We start from the raw sequence: 25,923 nt of genomic DNA, 5'->3' as shown, positions 1-25,923 counted from the left end.
CCCCTCAATATAAAATAAACGAATCCTGTTTACAACTTCACGTATTCTGTTGCGGCAGACTGCTAGCGGCGTTGCGTATTCCGCACTAGTCACGCATTACAGCGCAATACATACGCCGCACCTCTACAAGCGTGTAAGGCATTATCAAGACGCATGATGGCGTGGGGTCGTCTCACGGCCTGATAAACGGCACCGAAATCTTGCGATTGTCCAATCAAAATGTGTCTACTGAACTAGACCACTCCCACTGACTAAGAATAGAGATTAATAAGTTCTAACAACAGAGAAGACATCTTAACCTTCCCAGAATCCTTTGCAACATCATCTCATTTCATCAAATGACACTCCCATTACTTTGTACAGTATCCCTTTGTTTTCATTTTGAGAGTAGCGATAGTCATGAAATAAAAATATTTTGCAAGATCTGTATGTGCTCTGTTCAATGTACATTTCGTCACTATCGACCCATGTAGCACTGAATAGCAAATCAGTACAAGAAATTGAAATGGGAGAAATGCATCATGGGAAGTATAAAGATGCCTTCTCTGGTGCTACAACAAGCCATTAGGCAAGCTTACATTTTTTACTCATTTTGAGAGAACTCGCAAAATTCACATGACGCTTGTCAATTCAGCCTTACACAAAAACAGGCAGACATAAACAACGGCATATTGAAATAGCAATATATGGGGGTGGGGATGAGTACCTATTATCTGGAGATAACGAACATCGTAATGAATGCACAATGAGCTGGCAAAATGTGTGACATTTTAGTTTAATATTGAATGTATATATTGTGTCTATCAGCGAGACATTTGCATACTGACATTCAATCATGGATGTATAACGGTGCTGTTTATAGAACTAAGAAATAGAACACATTAGCTAAACTGTCCACCCCCACTATGGCAAATTACTAACATGGACAACCTTAAAAAGTGCAACCTTCCCATCTGTTGCGACAGTGTCGTAATGGACTAGTTTTCCAAGAGGAAAAAAATTACAAATTGTCTGTATGGGTCACAGAATAACTTTACTAGAACAAATGTATGTGAACATGAAGTACACAAATAAAATGTAATTTAATGCTAAAATGGGCTAAAATTAGGTTTAATTTGGATATGTAAAAAGCAATTGATGCACATTGTAATTTTTGTTAATTACGTCCTGGTACTCTGAACCTGGGGGGAAATGTGCCTCCTCTAACCCCCAGTACAAAGAACCATGCGGGGATGCTTTTTTTACCCTATCTTCACCTAACAGGAGGCATTAAAAAAAACATTGTGTCAAATTTGGCTACAAATCTCGGCCTCTAATATAAAAGTTAAGTATAAATATGTGTCCACTTTTCAGATTCTCAGAGGCACATCCCTACGAGAACCATAACGTGAGTATCCCCCCGCCCCCCGTCCAAATCCAGGACATATAAAAATAATAATGCTAAAAATAATAATGAGGAATCATTCTCCTTCATAATTATTGCTCTATCAAAACTATTTCAGCTCATTGAATATAATACTACAAAAATTCTTAACAATATTCATATCACTTCACAATCTTTTATTTCAAACATCCCCAATCCTCATGAATTTGTTGATCTACACACAGAGCAAAGAAAAAAAGTCAAAACTATTTAAAAATATTTTTGCTGATTCATGCCAAGAAGTATATAAGAGCTCATAGTAATTGTATTCAAAAAGTATTCTGACGATAGATCATGCTTCTCCAATTTTAATGCAATGCATGCATTGTACCCACACCATCGAATGAAAAGAAATAATAAAGAATTCACTCATAACATTGCTTCATTTACCCTGTACGCGTGTTACAGTAAAATTAATATTGCATATGTGACAAAATTTGCAAAATCATAAATTTGATTACCGAGCCACATATTGTGTGAACTGTTTTTGCGGCACAAAAGCAAGTCGACGCTTTTTATTGATAACTGGACTGGAGGGGAAAAACAATTCAAAATCTAATAATAATAATAATATAAAAAATATGGTGGTCCTTATTTTCAAATTTGCCAAGATTGGCAAATTGTATTGGGAAACATCATAAAAACATCCAATGACCTTGGCCTGATGTATCTTTTATTAAATTCTCTCATTTTTTCCTCCCTGATTTCATAACAAAATATTTCTTACAATAGTATGATGCTGCATAAGCTTACAAGATAAAGTCATTGAGATTGAATAAATGCATAAAAGCATCAAAAAACGTTTCCCTGCTTAATACAACTCCCGCACTGAGTATTCCGTATAATTCTCTCATTAAGAAAAATCAGTTTATAGTAAGTCAAGGCTGAAGCGAAAGAAATTAATTGAATAGCAATTAACAGACAGAAGTCTACGCCTAAGAAAAACAAGAAGTTCCGTTGAAATATTATTATAAAAACGCGACAAAATGGTTGTTGAGTGTTCAGATACAAACTGCCATTTCTCCTGTTTGATGTTTCTGCCTCGATGATTTCGAGGGAACACATGACTTGCAATGCTGAGTGTTTTCATTTATAATTCTGAAAATAGAAGCTCTATTGAAAAGAAGATGGAAAAAAAAGGAGGAAAACTGAAGCATGTGATACGCTCACGCAATATCTGTTACCCATCATGCAGTTCACCTTGGGTGTGGCTGGTGAAGAGTTTTCTATCTACGATATTGCTATGGTGATGGTTTTGAGAGAGAATTGGTCTTTTTCTTTTGTTTTTTGATATGGTAATATAGGTATGGAAAATAATTTACCTTTCAAATATTTTCAGTACAAAATTTGACTTTCATTCTCTATCTCATTCTGTACATGTGTGTGTGTGTAGAGGTTGAAGATTTGTGTATGTTGTAAACATGTGCAAAATAATAATGTGCTCTGGCATTATTACTTGAATTTTTTAAGTGATGATTGATAATGCTTCATTTTATTTGACCACCAAATACACAAATTAGTAAATCTTTTCCCCATGCACAATGGGAGCATGGTTGTGCAGGTGTCCAGACTGATCCAAAATTGCAAGACGGTTCAAAGTTGTGGGTTCGAATCCCTGCAGCATCCATGTGCATGCACTTAGACAGGGTTCTTCCCACTATTGCCTCTCCCCCACCCAGGTGTACAAATGTGTACTGGCTTTATTCAATGCCGGGGAGGCATGTGGATGAGGTGTAGCGATAGAGGGAGGGTGATTCAAATAGTTGGTCAAGATTCTGAGTGCTTAGAATTGCATCAAGCCTTTGAAGTTTGTGACTTTAATTATTGTAAGAAAACATGATAAAAAAATACACATTTTTTGCCCTTATTTCCAAAATTCCCCTACTATTAAAATACTGACATTTATTACCAGTTAGTTCCAACCAAAGAATTGGAATTGGGTTGTTTCATCCAGCAAATAATATCTTTTTAATCAAAAAAAAAATTAGTACTGTAAAAACATTTTTCTGGAATCGGCAGTAGTTCATCAAATCACATTCTTCACATAACTTCCAGTCTTCCACATTAATTAGTTCAAATCAAATGCTCCATTTTCGAGGATCCTATTATAACATTACAAGTTCAAACTGTCAGATTTAATAATTAATATCTGCATCTTCTTCCATATGTACATAAGTTCTTTACCTGTAAGCTAATATCTAAATTTGTCGGTATTTGTGCAGCAGAATTTTGCTTGTGGAAAGATATAGCTTACTGACAAGCAATATAAATAAAGCCATATTCCTCATAAAAATCCTCTCATCAACCGAACACATACCTAATATTGCCTCAAAAAAAAAAAAAAAAAAAAAAAACCCCACTATAATATACGGAAGACTGTTTTTAATACATTACATCAAGCTCTCAACAGCAATAACAAATGGGAAATTGATTTACCTCAGCCAACCAAATCCGCCTTTCTATGATAATATTTCTATTGGAACATGATTTCCCAATACAGTTGATACATGTGCATCTTCCCACAACTATGCCCTACATTCACACTAGGTCACCATGAGCGTGTTCGCTTGCTAAGATAGGTACAAAATAACACTGGGGTTGGTGTCAAATATTACTATTCATTACCCCTCTTATCATGAATATTAGTTTCTTTTTTTTATTCCTTTTTTGTCTTTTCCTTTTCTATCTTTCACAAATATTTCAGTTTTTCTTCTCCAGCACCTTCCTCAGAGATGCAATCATTAACATCCAGAAGATAGGGAGGATTCAAACAAAAAATAGGGAGGTTTTCAAAATTACATGCAACTTTAATGGCACAAAACTTGTCAGAAATAGGGAGGTTGCCAAATTTGGGTGTCAAAATGGACAAAAATATTTCCAAAAATAGGGAGCCTCCCTCTAAAATAGGGATGATTAGCATCTCTGACACATACGCTTATAGAGACTGACCGATCTGATCGGTAGCTTCAGAATCGGGCCGATTATTAGCTTATCGGTAGTGATCTGCATCGGCCGATTTTTCCTTCATCCGCCGATGTAATGCACCGATCCCCCAATATCATGAAAGTAATTGTTGAAGCTTAACAAGTATTCATTTATTGGTATATTTCTTGAAATAAACTAGTTAAATCAAGCGTAAATTTAGCGAAAGAACAAGCTTTGTAGGCGATAAACCTATAATCATACCGTTCAAGTCAGTGTGAGTTTGCACTCGGCTCGTAGCTCTCTCAATCTGACATGCACATGTTTAACCCGGAAGCACAGCACTGTGACCCGGAAGTAAGAACTACGTAGTTCTTACTTCCGGGTCACAGTGCTGTGCTTCCGGGTTAAACACGTGCATGTCAGTTAAACACGTGCATGTAACGTAAACACAATATTAAAATGGGGCGATCGATCAAATGATTCGACGGACTCGGACATCAGGGGGAAAAGGTAAATTGAACTGATAATAATCATGGTCAAATTAAATTAATTTTAAATGAATACGGGAGTGTGTTTTTTGTGCTCAGAGCATACATAATTATATGGTAATACTTTGCGTATCGTACATGTACAAGTACCCTTTCAACATACGGGTGAAATTTACTCATGGCGATGGCAGCCATTGTTTACAATTGGGGAATTGGTAATCGGTGATCGAATCGGCAGATCAAAGAGGGAATTGTTCAGTCAATCGGCCGATTCAGATAAGGACCTGATCGGTCAGACACTATACGCTTAATGCTTTATTCTTTCATTTTCATTTCCATCTCCAATCCTCTCTCTACCTCCTTTTCCCTTTCTAATTTCCTTTTCCATCATCTATTTCCTTCCCTCCATTTTTGTACCATTCCCTTTCCTTCTTCCCTTTCAATATCATTCTCTTTCCCATAACATCATATCTCCCCATTCTTTTCCTCCCCTTTTATGCCGCTCTCCCTCTTTTTTACCCCATTCCCTTTCCCATAACATCATAATTTCCCCCATTCCTTTCCTCCCCCTTCTATGCCTCTCTCACTCTTTTTATACCATTCCCTTTCCCACACCATCACATCTCCCCATTCTTTTCCTTCCCCTTTTATGCCTCTCTCCCTCTTCTCATCCTATTCTCCCCATTCTTTTCCTATTCTCCCATTCTCATCCTATTCTCCCCATTCTTTTCCTCCCCCTTTTATGCCTCTCTCCCCATCCTAGCGAGCAAATTTGCCTCCATCATCATCATCATAGTAACGAGCCTCTGCATTGAGCATCAACTGTTGAGTGCCTAATGAAATAACATATTCGTTGTACGTGTCTAATGAAAATGTAATGAGATGGGATGCAGTCAGCCATGCAAGCAATTTGCTACCACTCCATTCATGATCACTACGGAGCACAATCATCTCATCTCCACTGTCATAATGAGCTATTCCAGTTGAAATCCATACACCCCCTGTGGAAGATACATCCTTAATCTCCCACACAGGGAGTGTGAATTTCAAATGAAGTCACCAACGGTAATCCCATTTAAAATTCACACTCCCTGTGTGGAAGATTATGGTCATGTCTTCCATAGGGGGTGTATGGATTTCAACTGGAATAGCCCAATTCATTGACCTCCATTTAACAATCGTAGCACAAATGTTGACCTCAAGTTTGGGAGGATGAGTTTTTCAACCCAGTGTATCCAAAGGTCATAACATGAGTGTGCAAGCATATTGGGTTCACAGAACTGTGTCCTGATGAATGAGCATGTTCACCGTAATACCACATTTGAATTGTTAATGAACATGTTAATATAACTTAGTAAAACAGCTACATGCATCTTTTCAGTTTAAAAATATTCCAAAATTTTCAATAATTTCTATCTTGCTCAATTTGCCGTTGCCAGAGCATCTGTTTGTTTTTAACTAAATTATTTCCGTCTTGTTCTACTTTGTGCAGCGCATGCGAATACTTGAGGGCTCCCAAATTAATGTCATAACAATTTTTTACACATATCCATAGGTTTATTTAGCTATTGCTGTTGATTTGTTGTTTGTTTTTCTACTCTTTTTTATTGTTTCAGATTGTAATATATTATTAATCAAAAGGGCATTTCATCATCTACAGCATCATCCCCCCACTTTTCTCCAAAAAAATTGAGATTTTTATATCACTGGAAACCTCTGGCTACATAATGCTAATGTACAAAAAAATTCTTGCAGATTAATTCGTTTAGCAAAGATATCATGAAATTTGAATTTCATTCTGGCACCAGAACAAAATTACAACACAGTCTATGGAGTAGTGTAATACACACAATCATGCATAACTCGCAAATTTTGGGAATAAGCTTTTTTCGTGGATATCTACTGAAAAATGTCATAAAAAGAGGATGCTAGGATCACAAAATACTTCTTTAACACACTTGCTTGTTTTGTTTTTTAAGTTTCAAATGAATCCCATTGAAATACACCATCAACAAAGGAAAACTGCTGAATTGATCAAATTTGATGCGCACACCACCTGGAGCCAATGGGTGTTTTAGGGGTGCTGCTTCCCCCAATATTTTTTGGCAAAATCCACCCCCTTTTGAAGATTTTGGGGTTCTAACAGCTCCCCTGTCCCTCATATTTTGACCGTCCTGGATGCTTAATTTCTATTTGCAACTATAATGGGCCGCAGTATCACTAACCCTTAGGGTTAGGGGTTAGCATTAGGGTTAGTATTAGGATTAGGGTTAGGGATTAGCATTAGGTTCAGGGTTTGAGGTTAGTATTAGGATTAGAGGTTAGAGTTAGGGTCAGAGTTAGGGTTTAGGGTTAGCGTATTGCAGTCCATTATGGTTGCAAAAAATAAACACCCATCCTGCATCTGTGGCTGTAGGGGGTGCATGAACTCAAATAGAACAGCCCCATTTCCTATTCATATGGTAAACATTATGCAATTACCACAATTAGCATTTTGAACGAATCAAGTTTGCTCTCATGTCACACCAACTGTAATTTGACACATTCCTGTCTCAGTTTTCTGCAAATGCGAGGCAAATTTATGAAAATTAATATAGATTTTTTTCCAGAATGCTGCGAGTCACATTCATAGCTTTATATTCATAATTTTTTGTAAATCTGATCTCGCCACATTTTTTTTTTTCAACATTTATGATCAACCATATAGATACGTTTTCACTCTGGGACATTCATTAACCAGATTCTTCCCAGAAGAGAGGAATCATGCATAGTCAAATATGTCAATTCCAATTACCTTCTCATTGAAAACAACATAATTTGCTCATTAATAAAAATAGCTATAAAACAGATTGATCGGAGCATGAAGCTAGTTGAGAGGCTGATATCAAGTGTGTGTGTGGGGGGGGGGGTGTGTGCGTTTGTAATTGTGTGTCCCCTGTTAGGCGCAGAAAATCAGAAAAAACATGGCCTTGTTTGCCGTTCCAGTACAGGGTCCCCGTTTGCCAGCAAACACATGTTGGGAGTGGGGGTGTGTGTGGTGGGGTGTGGATGGGGGTGTTTTTGTCTGTGTTTCTTCACATATAAATGTATTGTAAACAGTTTATAATCAGTCTTGTCTCTTTTGGGGCAAAAACAAATCCATGCTTCTATTGGGATTTGGAAGAAACTCCCAATTAAAAAATAAAATATTATTAAACTTGCATTCTCTGTCAAAAGGTGCATCCGCTGACCATTCGACTTGCGCTTAATCAGTGCAAATTTTCTCCTGTATTTAATTTTAGAATTTTAATGGAAAATTCAAGAAGGCAAACAAAAATCAATGAGAGGAGAATATATTCCATTAAAACTTGTGTTTACAATCTTGCCGGGCACAGTCAAAGTCTACGCAAGTCGGTGTCGTTGAACTTGACTTGCATGCTGGAGAATACAAATTGAAGTGAAATTTGTTGGAATGGAACATAATGAAAACTTCAAGCATCATAATGAGGAGGGTCTATAAAATAAAAAGTACCAGTACTTGAATATTGATATTATGCCCAAGGGTTGTTTTAAGTTGTCGAGTGGTCAGCCAGCACCAACGGGTAATGGGCTATGCCAGTTGAAATCCATACACCCTCTATGGAAGACATGACCATAATCTCCCACACAGGGAGTGTGATTTTCAAATGGAGTCACTCATTAATACCTTATTTGAAAATCACACTCCCTGTGTAGAAGATTAAGGTTGTGTCTTCCATCTGGGGTGTATATATTTCTACTGGAATACCCTCCATGTCTCCGATGATCGTCACAACGACTATTCAAAGGCAATCTGAACAACACTTCAATGTAACATTTTTTAATTGTCAACGAATCAGCACCAAATTGTCTTGACTATGACAACTATTTGGCCATTCCAGTTGAAAATCACACACCCCACATGGAAGGCATGAGGATATTATGCCACACAGGGGGTGTAGATTTCAAATGAAGTCACCCAATTCAGGTAACCCCATTTGAAAGTCACATTATCATTGTTAAAAATGATCTTTAATTAACACCCCCCTTTCAACCCCAAACCCCAAAATTCAACGCCACAGGCGTTAATTAGAGAATGCAGTATACACAGGGTTGTAGTTATGGTGGGCGACAGTGGGCGGTGGAGCCCACCATTCACTTCTGGAGCCCACCACTGAAGGTTCATTTTGATGCTAGAGCCCACCATTCAAACTGAAAAAAGCAAGTCTATTTTACCAAATTTTGTTAATATCTTGCCAAATCAAGCAAATTCTGTAAATTGCCGCCCGGCACTCAAATTCTACTAGCTACAACCCTGTAGTATACATCATCATATTTTGGTTCTACTTGATGAGCACTCTCACTTCACTGTATAGCCATAATAACCCAACATAATTGACATAGTAATCATAGCAACATTTATGCCTCTTTTTATGCCATCTGTCCGGCTCCCGTCGGCCCTTGCAGACCAGATCACCTTTCAAAATTATGTGTAATAGCCAAGCTCACTGGAAGAGTATCATATCAGAACCATGTGTTACCAGTGTTGAAAGTAGGGCAGGTGATATGGTGGTGACATTTCGAGATTGGGGGAGAAAATGACCGTGTTCGCACGTTTCGGATACAGGTGTATGTCTGCGTTTTTTTAGCAGGGCGATGAATTTTAGCAAAGTTGTGACAAAAACACATAATTCTGAATTACCTGAATAAATGACTGACTGACTGAATAAAATATAAATAAATAAATAAATAAATAATATATAAATTAGCAGAGATATGAATTTTTCCAAAGTTGTGACAAGTACACATAATTTTTAACCACCTGAGTAAATGGCTGACTGATTGACTAAAATATTGATAAATAAATGGATGAATGAATGAATGAATGAACGAACGACTGAACGAACGGGAAAAAAAAAATTTAAAAAAATAAAAAAATAAAAATAAATAAATAAATAAATAAATAAATAAATAAATAAATAAATAAAACAAACAAATAAATAAATACAAATATATAAATAAATAATATATTAATATTATAAATACATGACAGAATGAATCATGGAGTGAATGTCTAAGGACTGACTGAATGAAGCAATGGACAAACAAATAAACAAACACATTTTGTTTAACAACAAAAGGCGAGAAAGAAGCAAGTGTTCTACAAAATTGTAAATTTATTTTGATTATTCTGAGACTGCTCTTCAAATTGCGCTGCACCAGGTGAAATTACACCATAACTTTCAAAATGGGGTGTAAAAAATTAATTCAAACACTGTAATTGCACCTGACCAGTACATTAAAAAGAATATAAAATATCAGTACCGGTAACGCAAAAGACAGTGACCGCGAAAGACGGGTGACCACTAGTTATCTATATTCATAAGTTGCCTTCCTTTAAAAGAGCACATGCATAGCTCTGTTTAAAGACCATGATTTTGCATACAATAATTTTAGGGCTGATAAAATAAATTGGGGCCTTGCATTTGCAATTCACAAGACAACTGTCTGTGAATCTGTGATTTCATGTCACATTATTTCTAAATTTGGGGATTTGCATAATTCCGTCAGTACACATGTTATTCAACAAATAAGTTGCCACATTCCTGTAGCTTTAATTTGTCATTATTTGTTTTCTAGCCAGCAAAAGCATTTGTCATGGTACATTTGTATGCTAGGGACGGCAGGATGCAGATGTTTTATGACAAGGTGGGAAATCCTCCACTCGTTTTTTCCTTAAGATTTGCTTCAGGGAGCTAGATAATGGGATCAAATTGTGCGCTGACGTTGTCGTCAAACTCAATCCACCTGACTGAGAGTCCACACAAATATGTATGCACACACAGTTGATGTCTTCAGGAAGAGAAAAGTGTGCAGCCTGTGTTTGGGTGACTTGTATGTTAGCTCACTTTTGACTTGCCAACATTTCCGTAGTTCATTTAGTGTGAGCTTTTCCCAGTAAAAATGGATCAAGCTTTCCCACGTTTATCTGATGATAAACTAACACAAAACAAACAAAATTAACTGTATAAATGTGCATATTTTGCCGGAAATGCGATTGAGATGTCATCTGCATATTTATTTATCAATATTAATGAGCTCATTTGCCAATTTTGCATTAAATTCCAATTATTCCATCATCCCTTACCTAAGCTGTATACATGTACATATTATAAAATTTCAAAGAACAGAACTTCCAGGACAGGTAGTCGTTCTGGAAGGTCTGTTATTTGAATTTTATATGCTCTCCCTTTTTTGGGATTGAGCACTTTATTCAAAAGATAGTCTAACTATGAGTAAAAAGTTGTTACATGTATATTATATGTACATAGCAGAAATTGAAATAGCGTAAATACACAAAAGCAGAGTAAAACAGCTGATGAACTTTAAACTTGGCATGGTGATAGCGAATTATGACCACTTGTGTTGAAGTTTTGTGTCATGTTACATATGAATATTAATGACCTTATTTGAATATTCTTTGTACTTAGTACAAGCATTTGTTGTGGGGCCCACCTTCATTACGAACCACCAAATTCTAATTCTGTTTATTGAAAATGTACCTTCTGATATTATAAAGTGATTGTACTCAGTAAAATTATTCTTCAGTTAATAAAATAAAACTGCACGCTCGGCTGATGCTGATGGGCATTAAACGTGGTCAGCGGTCGGCACACACAATCAAGGATGATTATTGCCGTTGATAAAGTCATAAATTTGTATTGTTTTCACTTGCCATCAAATTTGTTTTTGTTTCTCTCACGGCTCACTGCAAAACTCGTTAGATTTTAATTTATGTGACAAAATAATGAAGTTGTAACAGACAGCAGTTGATGAGCTTAAGGTGGTACTACACCCTTGATAAATTTGTTACTACACTGGAATTTCAGTGACTCCAGACAAGCCGAACGTTATTTATGACAAGAAAAGAGGTACCGCTAGAATGTACCTCATTTCTTAACATATATAATGAACCACTTGCCTTGAATCACTGAAATTTCAGTAAAGTCATTGGATTCCTTGCCCCTATAATATACATAACTTTTGTTATGTTGAGAAAAATGCAAAATTTGTCACAAAATTTATCAAGGGGTGTAGTACCACCTTAAAGGCCTGTAAAGTGTAGGAAAATGTAGGTTTTTAGTAAGGCTGGCATTTTCGGTCGGGTAAACGGGTACCCGCCGAGATTACATTACCGGGTAGGAAATACCCTCCCGGTACCAAATTCAAAAAAGTAGTGTCCCTGGACCTAGACCTAAATGCTAGGATCATTCATGGTTGACCTAAAAAAAAAAAAATAAAAAAAAATTTCAAGATGTTTTGTATTTTTAATATGAAAATTGATAATTTGTATTCATGTCATAGTCTATTAATGATTTCAAAATGCATTGAATTTGAATGCATTTTGAAATCATTAATAGACTATGACATAAATACAAAGTATCGATTTTCATATCAAAAATACAAAATATCTTGAATTATTATTTTTTTTTTAAATTTCGGGTACCCGGTTACCCGCCCGAAAAATGCGGCGGGTACCCGGGTACAAAATTACCCGAAAATGCCAGGCCTAGTTTTTAGCAAAACAGATGGAAAGCTGTCTTTATAATTAGCAGACGGAAGAGCCGCCCGCTGCCTCTGAATAGTTGTTAGCATGTGCTTAGGACCTAATTAATTGAAACACTTGTCTTGCTCACAAAAGCAGCTTCACTATCAGTGGGATGCATGCGTAACGACTGCCATGAATAATCCAGCTTGGATTTGACAAATTGGACATGAGAATTAATGCATTAATTAGGGATTTTGCTAATTAAGATGTAAGGCGGGTTCTCTCTCTCTCTCTCTCTCTCTGTCACCTCACTTTTCTTACTCTCTCTCTTTCATATCTGTATATTTTTGATGAGTGAAGATATTAAAATAGGGTAATTTGGAAGATGCTAATTAAGACATTTTCTCTCTTATTTTCCTCCTCTTTCTCTCTCTCACACACACATATCCACATGTAATCACCTCCTAACGTGGACGCCGTTTATGACTATGCAAACTTGGCCGTCTGAATCCGTACTCAATTGACATGCCGAGGATGTTTTCCGCCATTTGTTTGTGTATTTTTGTATGTATGGAATTTAACCTAGCAACTGTGGACATTTTATCTCACTTACGATAGAGGACGTATCTTGCAAATACATTAGACATGCAATTGCGGTATTTTGCAGACCTCCTTGAACCGAGGACATTCCTTCATTTCAGAGTTGTCCACAGTTTAAATGTGAAGTGCCAGTGTGCGTCCTCTTTTGCTGGCAAAACACCTACGCACATCCCCGCACACATACAAACAAACAAACAAACACACAGACATGCGAAGAAACTTTCAACGCTTTCATACATTCAAGCCTACCCATACACATGACCCAACACCATTATATAAATATTGCCCAACCACACAATTTTGCAATGTTTTTTTTTTGATCAGTATTTTGAGACAGGTGTGTTCTTGTTGGTGGTTTTCTCAGTATCTGACCGCAGTCATATTTCCCATCACTCTTGAGATTTGAGGTGCATTTGCTTTCTCATATTTCAGGGACGTGATGGTGCAAGAGCCTGTATTTATGTTGAAAAGTACAAATAATTGCTAGTCTTCAGTGCGGGACTGGAAAACTCAAGCAGCTTACCTTCACCACAACTGCGGTTTGCGGGTCGGAAATCATATTCAATCGAATATAGAAAAACTACCGATTTGAATGCATTCCAGTTGAAATCTACACCCTCTATGGAAGACATGAAATCTGCATGCAGGGAGTCGAATGGGTGACTCCATTTGAAATACATACCCCCATGTGTGGGAGATCAAGATCATGACTTCCATAGGGGGTATATGGATTTCAACTGGAACAGTCCATTTTAATGTGAGAAAATCATATTTTCTAAACATCTACACTTTATCACAGTACAAAATGGGAGACATTTTGGTGGTGTGGACTCACAATACTTGCATTACATTGCTTTGAATGAATCCAATATTGTGTTTGTTTCCAAGCCTTTCAAATCCCATAGCTGTTTGCTCAACATGTCGACTGCTCAGTGCTAGAAGTGGGTAAGTGCAATAGCTGCCCTGTGAACATTTGGCAATTTACACTCAGTATCTCGTACTCATCTACACATGGCAGCTACACATGGCAGCTATTGCATTTACCCACATCTGGCACTGGGCAGTCGATGTACTTATGCCTGCCAAACATAGGTAGACAACATATAGGAAACCATTAAAAGTTGTCCGACATATGCGTGCCTCGGCAAAGTCCATGGGATTTGTACCCGCTACAGTCATTATTACATTTGATGCCGCGACTATTGCATCTTGATAGCAAAAAGGATGTTTTTCCAAGTTTTTGAGACGAGCATGAACGAGATCGTTCATCAACTGATCACTTTTCACCTCCAAGGAAACTATTCATTTTCTATAGCTCTCTACAATAGGTCAGCTTTGCACTGAAATTAAACCTCAGATGATGGGGCTAACAAAATGAGGATTTAAAATTGGATCAATGTAGACCTAAGTAACAGGCTTATAGGTTCAAATTGTATCCATGTTATCAAACCAAACTGGATTTGCGTTGAGTGTTTTCAGAGCCAAAGTCGTCTATAGGGGTGCAATTTATCACGGTTTTAAGAAGGATTGGATTTAAATGCACTGATTGTACTTCCTCTGTTGTGACCATGTACTTTAAACAGCTTCATGCGTCTTATTATGTATTCATAACCTCTGCCTTTTACACCATATGTGCGACCCAATCAAATTAGATTGACATACACAAGGGCAAAATAAAAACATTTGGGGCAAAGATGACAAAAAATTCCGAAAGAGGGCTACATTGCGTGCAAAAATTGGTATTTTAAACTATTTTGGCTCATGATCTGGGTGAATTTTGGCGGGAAATTATCTTGGTGAATTATGGCGGGAAATGGGCTACTTACCACTTTTCTTTTCCTTCGCCTTCCAGATTTTTTCTTTCCTTTTATGTCATAGAGGGCACTTTTCTCTTTCCTTTTTTGTCGGGGGTGGGGCACTCTTCCCCCATTCGCCCGCTGGCTATGCTACTGTTTAAGACATTGTTTTAAGTGTACAGATACTTTTTGTGCGCAGTGTATATAGGTTTTGTGCAGAAGATTATCCCGTATTATAATAATACACTTAAAAAGCAGATAACCAATTACTGTGTAAAAATGCTGCAGGAGACAATGATCGAGTTTATATTTACAACCTTCTGGTGATGCCGCGTCTATTTAATAACACAAGTGCAACAGATGAAATCATCGGGTCACATTATTAGCCCGGGTATATGATCAATCACGTCTGACAGTGTACATGTTGCTTTCTGCTTACCACTAATGTGCCAGCACCCTCCACACATTTACTCTATACTATGTTTGCAACAAAAAATGCAAAATTATAGTTTTTATTTAACTATTTATATGCAGCCAAGGCATGGTACAAAAGTTTTTGAAAAAAAAAAAAAATGTATTTCTGTTGATTACATTTGAATTTTATTATGGTATATCCCCGCTATCTACTGAAGATAGCTATATCTGAAATTAATTAAAATATATAATGCTATCTACTCAAGATTACATTCATTCATTTGTATTTCTTCAACTGGTGGTTTTGGCCAAATTAGAAATATGCTAAATAATGAAAGCAATTAAAGTGGACATGTTTCAGCTATGTTAACTTCCATGCTTTTCAAAGCTGGCTTTTTCAGTGATTTTCTGTTCAAATATTTTGACCAATTGCACCACTTGTTTTTTGGCCAATTTGACCAAAATTTATGTCAATTACATAAAACATACAGAATTTGAGCAGAAAGTGCCAATTGCTATCCTTGGTGTCTACTGCTAGCAGCTGTACCATGCTGAATTTGGCATCCTTGTCATGCGATAAGAAAAGTATGCACAAAGTTTTATTCTATCTTCATGATGTCCAAGTGAGTTTGTCTTTATCACATTGCTTTCATGTCTATTTGTCAAATGTCTGTTTCAGTACCACATCTATAGATAGAAGATGAAACTGTATATTTCATTAGTTTAAGTAAGGAACAAACTTCTTTGAGAGAATGCACATTTAGTTTGGATCACTGTTTAAGAGTAAGCAAGTTTATAAATCCATTTATCTGTTTTTCCAAACCAACACAGGGTTGCCAAACCGATTTGGTAGCCCAATTGGGCGACTTTTGAAGATTTTCCCCGCAACTTTTGACCATTTCCTGTCCCATAGAAACCAATGGTCAAGAAAAAATTGGGGCGACTTTTCAACATTGGCTCCCAAGACTTGTCGATAGTTTCCTGTCCCATAGAAACCAATGTTTAAGAGAAAATTGGGTGACATTTAGATTATTTGACCCACGATTTGGGCTGAAATTATTTGGCAACCCTGAACCAACATAAAAGTCAACGTGCTCGTATCGAACACCTGGTGGTACCGTCTGCTCAATAAGCCCACTTCAACTTTGATATTTTTATTATATGATGATTTATAAATGTCTTAATGTTTTTTTGATTCACTAGTTTCCTTTTCTTAAACACGTGCTTCACAATGGAAACCCTTCAATTACAGCATGGCGAAACTGCTGTAGTTTCCTGACGTAAGCAAACGGGGTAAGCAAACTCTTGTCAAGACTTACACAGAGTCGTATTTGTATCTTATAGTAAGTATTATCTTTGGAGAGAAAAACCACAGTAGTTTACCATTAAAGCCACAATGTATGATCTTATAATATGAAATAGTGTTTTTTTTTTCAAACCTGATTTTTGGGCATAGTTGTAATGTGTACACATTTCCCAACTTACACCTAATTGAATCAGCCAAATTTGTTGTTTGTCAGATCAACAGAGCAATTTTGATATAATGTCGTAATCAGATGTAAGTCCATGTTAAATGGCCGAAATGGCCAGGGGGGTTTCTTCACTTACTTTGTTATTTCGGCTTAAAATGGACAGAAACCATTTCTGACAGTAATTACTAATATCATTCATTTCAGCATTTTGAGTAAAGAATAAGGAAATTAAAATTTGATGGAAATCGTATGGTATGGCTTTAAATGTAAAACCATCATATAATGTTAAAGTGGATATATTTTGTACATTTTCCATTCATTTACTGCACAGCTCATGCTCTCAGCTGCCCTCAACATAACAACATGTGAATATATTCCTTGTATGTATTATAGGTAGTAGTCTTTGTCAAAGACTACTCGCGATCGAGGAGGGATGAACAGCGAAGCCACGATCATACATCAAACCTTTAAAGAATTTTTGTAAAAATACAATCGTGCAACTTGACTGAATTTCCAAAGTTTCTTGTTAAGGGCTATTCCAGTTGAAATCCATACACCCTCTATGGAGGACATGCCCCTAATGTCCCAAAGAGGGTGCATAATTGAGTAACCAATTCTGGTCAGTTTAGTCTTATTTGTACCGAATTGAAATACTTGAATATTAATTCAAACAAGTATGAGAAAAGTCAAAATAAAAATCATGATAATAGCAATTCCAGATTGAAATTTGTTTTTTCATTTTTTTTTAAAATCCTGTCTCATTCATGGCAGATCAAAAAGATAGATTTATAGAACAATACAGAACAATTCAATTTCAAACAGGTAAAAGTAAAGTCCCAAACCCACAATTACGGCAATTCCAAATTGTAAATTTCCCTCTTTCAACGTCCTCAGACTATTCACACCGGCCATTACCCCTAATAATAACAATATGCTCTTAAGCAAAGAGCCCTGTTCTTCAAGTACGTCACAGCGTGGATATCCCCACTGGAGAATAAGAGCTAGCCCAATAGCGAGATGGTCGATAACATCAAATATAATTTTCCGATAATGTTACAGTACAAATCACAGTAAATGTGGGCACTTGCGCTTGGAAGTGTAAACTCGCGACTCGAGATAGGAATGCAGTTAAATGTAAGTGGTGACAAATCAAGCGCACATTCACTGTTGACACATGAACGCAACTTGGTGCAGTGAAAGCTTCTACCTATGAACTTCATTGAGCTGTTATAATTTATGCTCACCAATCTCAGACATTGAACATCAAATATTAGACCATTATATAATAGTCCATGCACATTTTGTTGTTGCAATGTTATACATTTAATATTGGTGGGTTTTTTATTCAAGAAATGCAGAAAATTACACTCTTGACAAGCAAAAATCTCTTCGACACAAAATTGCAACAATCTATAATTGAAGGAAGTTGCTGTTCCTGTTTGTATGAAAATGGGCATTGTTATCTACTGAAGATAGTTTGCATTCATTCATGAAAATAGACTTCCCTATCTACTGAAGATAGTAGTTTGTATTCATTCAATATTAATGAAAATAGATATTGCTATCTACTGAAGATAGCTACTATACCTGATATCGAAATAAAAAGAGATTATCTAATGAAGTTAGCTATATCTGAAATGAATATGCTATCTACTGAAGATAGCTATATCAGACATGAATAAAAATAAGTAATAATCAGGCATGAAAACTGGCCTTGATCAAAACCACTGAAAATCATGTTTTTTACCATTTTCTGTGAATTTGATACAGAAATAGGCTGCAAAACACTGAAAACAATAACAAAAAAACACTGAAATTAGCTAAAACGCTGAAGGTTGTTATACTAGTATTTGAAATGAATTTAAATATGTTATCTACTAAAGATAACTCTATGTCCGAAATTAATTAACATAGGCCTATATACTATCTACTGAAGATAGCAACTCTGAAATATAATGCTATCTACTGAAGATAGAACATCGGAAATTAATAAAAATATATAATCCTATCTACAGAATATCGCTACATGTATGTCTGAATTGTATTACAATAATATGCTATCAACTGTAGATAGCCATGTCTGAAATAAATTAAAGATATCCCTTACCATAAATGAAGGCCTTCAAATAGCTGTTTGAAAGCCTTCACTGAACAGGTAATTTAGCCTTCAGATAGTAGCTGTTATTTAGCATGTACTACGCCTTCAAAATGATGAATTATGTAAATTAGGTACAGCTAGTGAGAGCCTTCACTAGCTGTTCAATAACAGCTATCACTAGCTGTTCAGTAACAGCCTTCACTAGCTGTTCGATGATTATAGCCTTCATTTAGCATGTACTAAGCCTTCAAAATGATGAATTATGTAAATTAGGTACAGCTAGTGACAGCCTTCACTAGCTGTTCAATAACAGCTATCACTAGCTGTTCAGTAACAGCCTTCACTAGCTGTTCGATGATTGTTTAGCTAAGCCTGACAAAATGAAGAATTATGTAAATTAGGTACAGCTAGTGCAAGCCTTCACTAGCTGTTTCTGACCAATTTACATCAATCATATTATTTTTAAGCTTACCTATACCTTGTACATGCATGCATGTACATCCATACCTGGCCTTGCACAGGATTAAAATTAGCTCCATGGATCACATACATTGTAAACAGTCCAAGTATATATAAGTAACAGTCCAATAGTGAAATCCAAAGTATAAATAAAGTTGAAAACATCAAAAAACAAGGAGCCCACATTTATCTCCTCATTAACAGAATTCAAAATGGCAGTCAGAAATATATCCCATCATGCACCTGAAGCAGTCTTAAAAGTTATAGCTGTTCAAAAATGTGAAGGCTAAATTATAGCTGTTCAAAAATGTGAAGGCTAAGTATAGCTGTTCAAAAATGTGAAGGCTAAGTTATAGCTGTCCCAAGCATGTAATAATTAAGCTAGTGGCTGTTCAAACTTACAACTGCCAAGTAACAGCCTTGTGAAGGCTGAATTAGCTGTTCACTTTGGTAAGGGATATATTGCTGATAATGCTCTCCTGAAATGAATTAAAATAGATATTGCTATCTACAATGCCTGTTGAATTAAAAAGATATTGCTATCTACTGAATAATGCTGTTATACCTGAAATGAATTAAATATATATTGCTATCTTCTGAAGATAGTAATTACTAATATGCCTGAAATGAACAAAAACAAATATTGCTACAGTCCAACCACCCATATTCAGACCTCTCTTATAAAGATCTCTCTGTTATTAGAACATGTGATCTTCACAACAAGGGTGTAAAGTGCAAGAAAAGACCTATCTGCAATAGCTGCCATATGTCATATGTGTACATACAGAATGCAGAAATGGCCAAATTGTCTGTATGGCAGCTATTGCAGATAGGCTTTCCTTGCACTAAACTCTGGATAAGAAAACAAATATTTAATGCTTTGACAACGTAATTTCATGCTCTGACTGTTGCAAGGAGATGTGATGCATGCATCACTCAAATACCATCTTTCAGTGTTATTGGTAATCTTTTTATTGTCCCAATTTTAGTGTTTCACACATTTGCATGTCGTTATCAGAATCGCAGCATAATAGGCTTCTGTGTAAAGGTAGCATATATAATCAAAATGTTCTCGCACATGCAAGGAACGCTTTCTGACGTCACCATCAAACTTGAGGTGTGAACTGTACGTGCCCTTATAATCCACCACAAGGAGCTATTTTACACCATTGAAAAGTATCTCCAGTAATATTTGTACTATTGATTAGCATTTGAAGAGGATTCTACCAGTTTAAATTCGCCATCTTAATAATGGGTTAAAGTTAAAATTCATACAACCCCTATGGAAGACATGACATTAATCTTCCACACAGGGAGTGGTAATTTCAAATAGAGTTACTTGAATGAGTGACTCCATTTGAATTCTACACCCCCTGTGTGGGAGATTAAGAGCATGTCTTCCATAGGGGGTGTATGGATTTCAGCTGGGATAGCCCAATCATGTATCTCGACGTTGCCACTTGTTACACAAATTTGTTAACTTGATATTTATCAGGAAAATAAATAACAACTTCAGCCTCAAGGAAGCACAGACGATTAATTGTGTTTTCAACTGATCGAGTGTCCCAGCCTCCCAGGTTAAAAAAAACAAACAACTGAAATTTGAAGAGGATTCTACCTTTACATAATATTCATCATCTTAATCATTATGCAACAGACATAAACTAAACATAGACGATCGCAAACAGCTTAAGTTCTCATGCTTTTTTATCGTTCAATTGTACACAACCAACAATCATGAGGCATTGCGTGCCTTCGCGTATGCACAATAGAGCATTGTGTGTCTTTGCGCTTACGTGAAAGAGTGTAAAAATATGCGGTAAGTGCATAGCAGTCTCGCCTGACGCATTTCATGGAACAATCGGCCCTCATTATCGGGGATGCTGAGACTGGTCTGTTATCTCTTTCGTCCATAGTATGCGCAATAGAGCATTGCATGTCTTCGGGTTTACGCCAAAGTCTGTGAAAATATGCAGTTGGTGTGTAGCAGTTACATCTATCGCAATTGATGGAATGATGGCCCTCATTAACAGGTGTTGCTGGGACTTTATCTGTGTACACTGTATAGTCTGTATCTCTTTAATGTATGGCAACAGGTTTTAAGATGCGAAGAAAAATATTCTCCCTGTAACTCGACGTCGCCACTTGTTACACAAATTTGTTAACTTGATATTTATCAGGAAAACAAAATAACAACTTGAGGATACACTAGACCTATAAAAATTGTTTAAAGTTAAGCAGACACATTCATATTTAATCCCATTATCCACGCTGAGAGCAATTTCCAATAAATCTTTTGCCATATATCCATCTCACCTTTCACTTATCGCGGGACCCTCAGGGAGGTCCTTGTACGATGGATTACTCCTACTTGGCCATGCTTTACAATACGCCATTCCACTTGAAATCCATACACCCCCATAGAACATGACCTTATAATATCCCACACAGGGGGTGTAGGTTTAAAACGGAGTCGCCGATTCAGGGAACCTCATTTGAAATCCACACTCCCTGTGGGGAAGATTAATGTGATGTTTGCCACAGGGGGTGTGTGGATCTCAACTGGAATGGCCCAATTGAATAGCACAAACAAATTACTATCTCATCGGATGGACGGATGGATACACTCACTCTTCAACTCGTCGCCATGCACTTCTGTGACTACTTCATGCATAAACATTAAAATATAGGCTACAAGCAAAGTACATGTATGTGTATATCCCCCAAACACATGGTAGTTTTCAGATCCAAACAGTACATGTAGATGGCATTTTCACATCTTTCACCTTCATTTTGGTAGTAATTCTGTCTCCTAAAATTGGGGCTATTCCAGATCCATTAAAAAGTTTGCTATCCAAAACAGGGTATATCGACCCATATAATTTGCACCTATAAACTTGAGCATTACTAAAGTTTGCTCAATTAGAATCAGCATGCATTTTTGGCAACATCCACCATATTGTTTTGTCGCTCATGTACCGCCTGCATTTTTTAGCAAGTGTCCAAAATTGTACGATAATTTATGCATATAAGCTTGGCTCGAATTTACATGCAGAACCCAGACAACTACGCACTTAGAATCAAACTTTCAAAGATCATTGGTCACATAGCGAAATTATCCACAAGTACACTATTTGCCCTCCATGAGCGAATGGCAAACATGTTGGAGTCGCAGAGAAGAAATCGGTGATTAGTTGTTTGGTTATCAAAAACTTCCTTCACCCAATGGAATTTGGGGAGCTGCACAGATAATTGGTGGATGTTACAATCTAAATGCGGACAGGTGTGCGCCGTTCGGCAGCAACCTAGTTGATGCGATCTGATTGTGATGATTCACCATTGCAGCAAAATTACAGCGCTTTGAGTCCTCTAAGATCTGGAGAAAGGCGCTTTATAAATCCAAAATTTATTATTTATTTTATTATTATTGTACCTTTCCCAGAATCCTTTGCAACATGATGTACCACCTCATTACATCAAATGACACTCCTTGGTTTAATGTTGAGAATAGCTATTAAACATGGATCGATAGTCAAGAAATAAACATATTTTGCAAGATCTGGATGTGCTCTGTTCATTGACGTACTTTTTGTCACTATCGACCCATGTTTCACTAGATAGTAAATCGGTACAGAAAATTGAAAGGAAATTGGAAGAAATGCATTGTGGGAAGTGCAAGCTATCTTCTCTGGTGGAGTTAGTACTCTTTGGTTCTACCTCCCTGCCGCATTAGAAAATTGCCCAGAAATATCTCGTACTTACTTATACACATAATGGCTGTCTTATCATAAAAGTACATCTTTAAAAGCATAATTTGGCTCGAGATTAGAAGCGGCAATTTCCTCACATTATACTCAGTACTTGACAATGCTAATGAATCATAAAAACAAGTTGAGATGTTATCTGCGATGAGACGATTTTGATCAATTTTATTCAGTAAGGTTTTTTTTTTATTTACTGATCATAATTGCCGGAAATAGATCTAAGAGACTCTAGTACAAGAAGTACAACAGAAGCGTATTTTCTGTATCTTGTACGTATTTTTCCAAAGATGCAAGTGGATGGTTATAAAAAATGTTTTAAAATAATAACATTATGCGACCAAATTGAAACTGTCTTAAGTGTCAGCATTAAGGGGGTACTACACCCCTGCCCAATTTTGTGCCTATTTTTGAATTTTTTCTCAAAAATTATACGCATTGGTGACAAGTAAGATATGTATATTATAGGGCAAGGACTACAACTACTGCACTGGAAATTTTATTTCAGCACAGACAACAGTTGTGGAGTTACAATCAAAAATGAGGGAAAATCAATATTTGATCAATAAATCAAAAACTACTTGCCTTGAGTTGCTGAATTTTCAGTGCAGTAGTTGTAGTCTTTGCCCCTATAATATATACATATCTTACCTGTCACCAATGCGCTATAATTTGTGAGAAAAATGCAAAAATAGGCACAAAATTGGCCAGGGGTGTAGTACCCCCTTAAGGGAGGATGGTCAGATTTCATCAGAGACAAATTACACCTTTTGTATATTTTATGCATCATCAATTGATGAATACTAAAAGATAGTGAAAGATGGTTGCGCTACAGGTCTCCTCCAACATTGTTTCCAGGGAGTGGGAGGGGGAGTAATCAAGTACATAACATTACATGAGCTATGAAATGTTACATGTATTTTCAGCCTCTTGTAGAGAAATTTGATCTTCAAAACATCAAGTGTCCCAACGATTTTTGCACATGATTGTTGGTTAAATGACCTCGACCTCAGACAATTTGCATCAAATATTTCCCGCTAAAGTAACTTAAAAGCGCATTGTATAAGTTTTGGAAGGAATACTAGTGATCCGAGAAACTAAATTTGGAACTGTATAGCTAAATATGATATATTTTTTACTGAGACGTGCAGATTGTGTGCAAACAAATACCATGTTGTCACATTATAACATATGTTTCACAAATACGGTAAAGTGAAAATGTATTCGCTACATTTTTGTGCTTTTCACGTTTCGAGATGCTACTGCCAAAATAACCATACACAAATATTTGGTGCATATAGGTTGGGAGCACGGTGGCCTAGCGGAACGGGCACTGACTCATAATCGAAAGGTTGCAGGTTCGAGCCCGGCGACGCTTTGTGTTGTGCCCTTGAGTAAGGCACTTTATCTCGATTACTCCTCTCCACCCAGGTGTTTAAATGGGTACCGGCATTCTTAAATGCTGGGAAGGTAACAGACTCGCTGTAGAGGAGGCGTAGCGATCCCCCTATAGCAACATTACATGGAGGAGTCTGGCCCAATCGCCAATGAAAGAGAGATGAGCACTCCGATCACTGTTTATACAGGATCGTCTCCTTTACCTTTTTTTTATATAGGTCAAAGAAACTTAGAATCGCAAATTTACAATACAATGGAAACAGTTCATAATTGACAAAGCACAAACAATTAATCATGCACAAATTTCCACTTTTACAGTATAAAGGTAGGTGATATATTTGATACTTTTGGACAGGTGTTGTTATGTAAGAATATGCCACAGATCCTAAACAAAGTCTACTAAAAACAACAATCTTTATCACTACCATATATTTTACATTATAATGCACCATCACACTTGTGACATGCTTCAACTTTCGGCACATATTTCACAAGACAACCCCGGGAAGACAACAGTACATTTCACATACATATATATATTCCAAAATTCATGCATTTTAATATTTTTCGATATGATTTTAATTTCCAATCTATATTCATAGTGATGTGCATTAATACATACCTTGTCAATGTTGCAGCTGTTTTAAAGCAAGATCAAACTTGAATCTGAAATGATACAAAAAAGAGGAAAATAATTTTGTGAGTAAATAATTTCAGAGGAGCTCAAAAAATTTGCTAAGAAAAATGTCTTAAAATGTGTCCAACTGGTCAATCAATTGACTTAACTTCAATATCATAACATCAAAATACAAAATAATAAACTACTGGTAATTTTTTTTTTTTTCACAAGTCCAATAATTTTCTCACGTTTTAGATGTTTCATCTTCTGGTCATAAGACTTCATCAGTAACACGCCCACTATCAACCCCAGAGTGTTCTGTTCCTTGCAGGACCAGGTACTGCAAGGAACACCTTGGAGGTGAAAGTGGTAGTGTTGCTACATGTACATGTAGATTAGCGAATTACTGATGAAGTCCTCCGATCAGAAGATGGAACATTTAAAACGTGAGAAAATTATGACTTGAAAAACAAAATTTACTACTGTTATGATACCTAACAGTCCTGATGAACGTATTCAAGGAGACGATATTGGGAAGATGATGAAGAGGGCAATAACGCAAGACACATGGTCATTCTTTAACATAAATGCTTCAACATCACATACAATAAAAAAATAAAAACTATACATACAAAATCAAATAACAAATATACATCTATAGACAAGACAAGACATGCCCTAAGAATATTGACCACTAGCATTTAGTGCTTTTACAGTTTTTTGTACTATTTTCTAACGAATTAGATAAAATTGGACCAGAATGTCTAACTGCAAGACCTGAAAACAGATTTGTTGTATTTCCCTCGAGCTCGAATGACTGACAAAAGTGTGGTGGGGTGTGCAAATCCCCCCCCCCCCCCCGACAAGGTGCATCCCTACTGAGTTCATTTCCCCAATTGAATGATAAAGTAGGGGCCATGGCCC

At 36.5% G+C, this 25,923-nt stretch overlaps 1 protein-coding gene across 2 annotated transcripts in view; it reads right to left on the bottom strand.

The window, feature by feature from the left end:
- The window catches only part of LOC140159140 (heterogeneous nuclear ribonucleoprotein K-like), a 210,819-nt gene that overhangs the window by 85,680 nt on the left and 99,216 nt on the right, over positions 1-25,923 (bottom strand). For both annotated transcript variants that reach the window (XM_072182498.1, XM_072182499.1), the window contains exon 3: positions 25,003-25,046. The gene's annotated coding sequence lies outside the window, so the exon portion shown is untranslated. The remainder of the gene's footprint in view (positions 1-25,002; positions 25,047-25,923) is intronic.

This window comes from Amphiura filiformis, chromosome 8 (genome assembly GCF_039555335.1).
Source record: "Amphiura filiformis chromosome 8, Afil_fr2py, whole genome shotgun sequence".
NCBI lineage: Eukaryota > Metazoa > Echinodermata > Ophiuroidea > Amphilepidida > Amphiuridae > Amphiura > Amphiura filiformis.
This window is presented reverse-complemented; position numbering and strand designations above follow the sequence as displayed.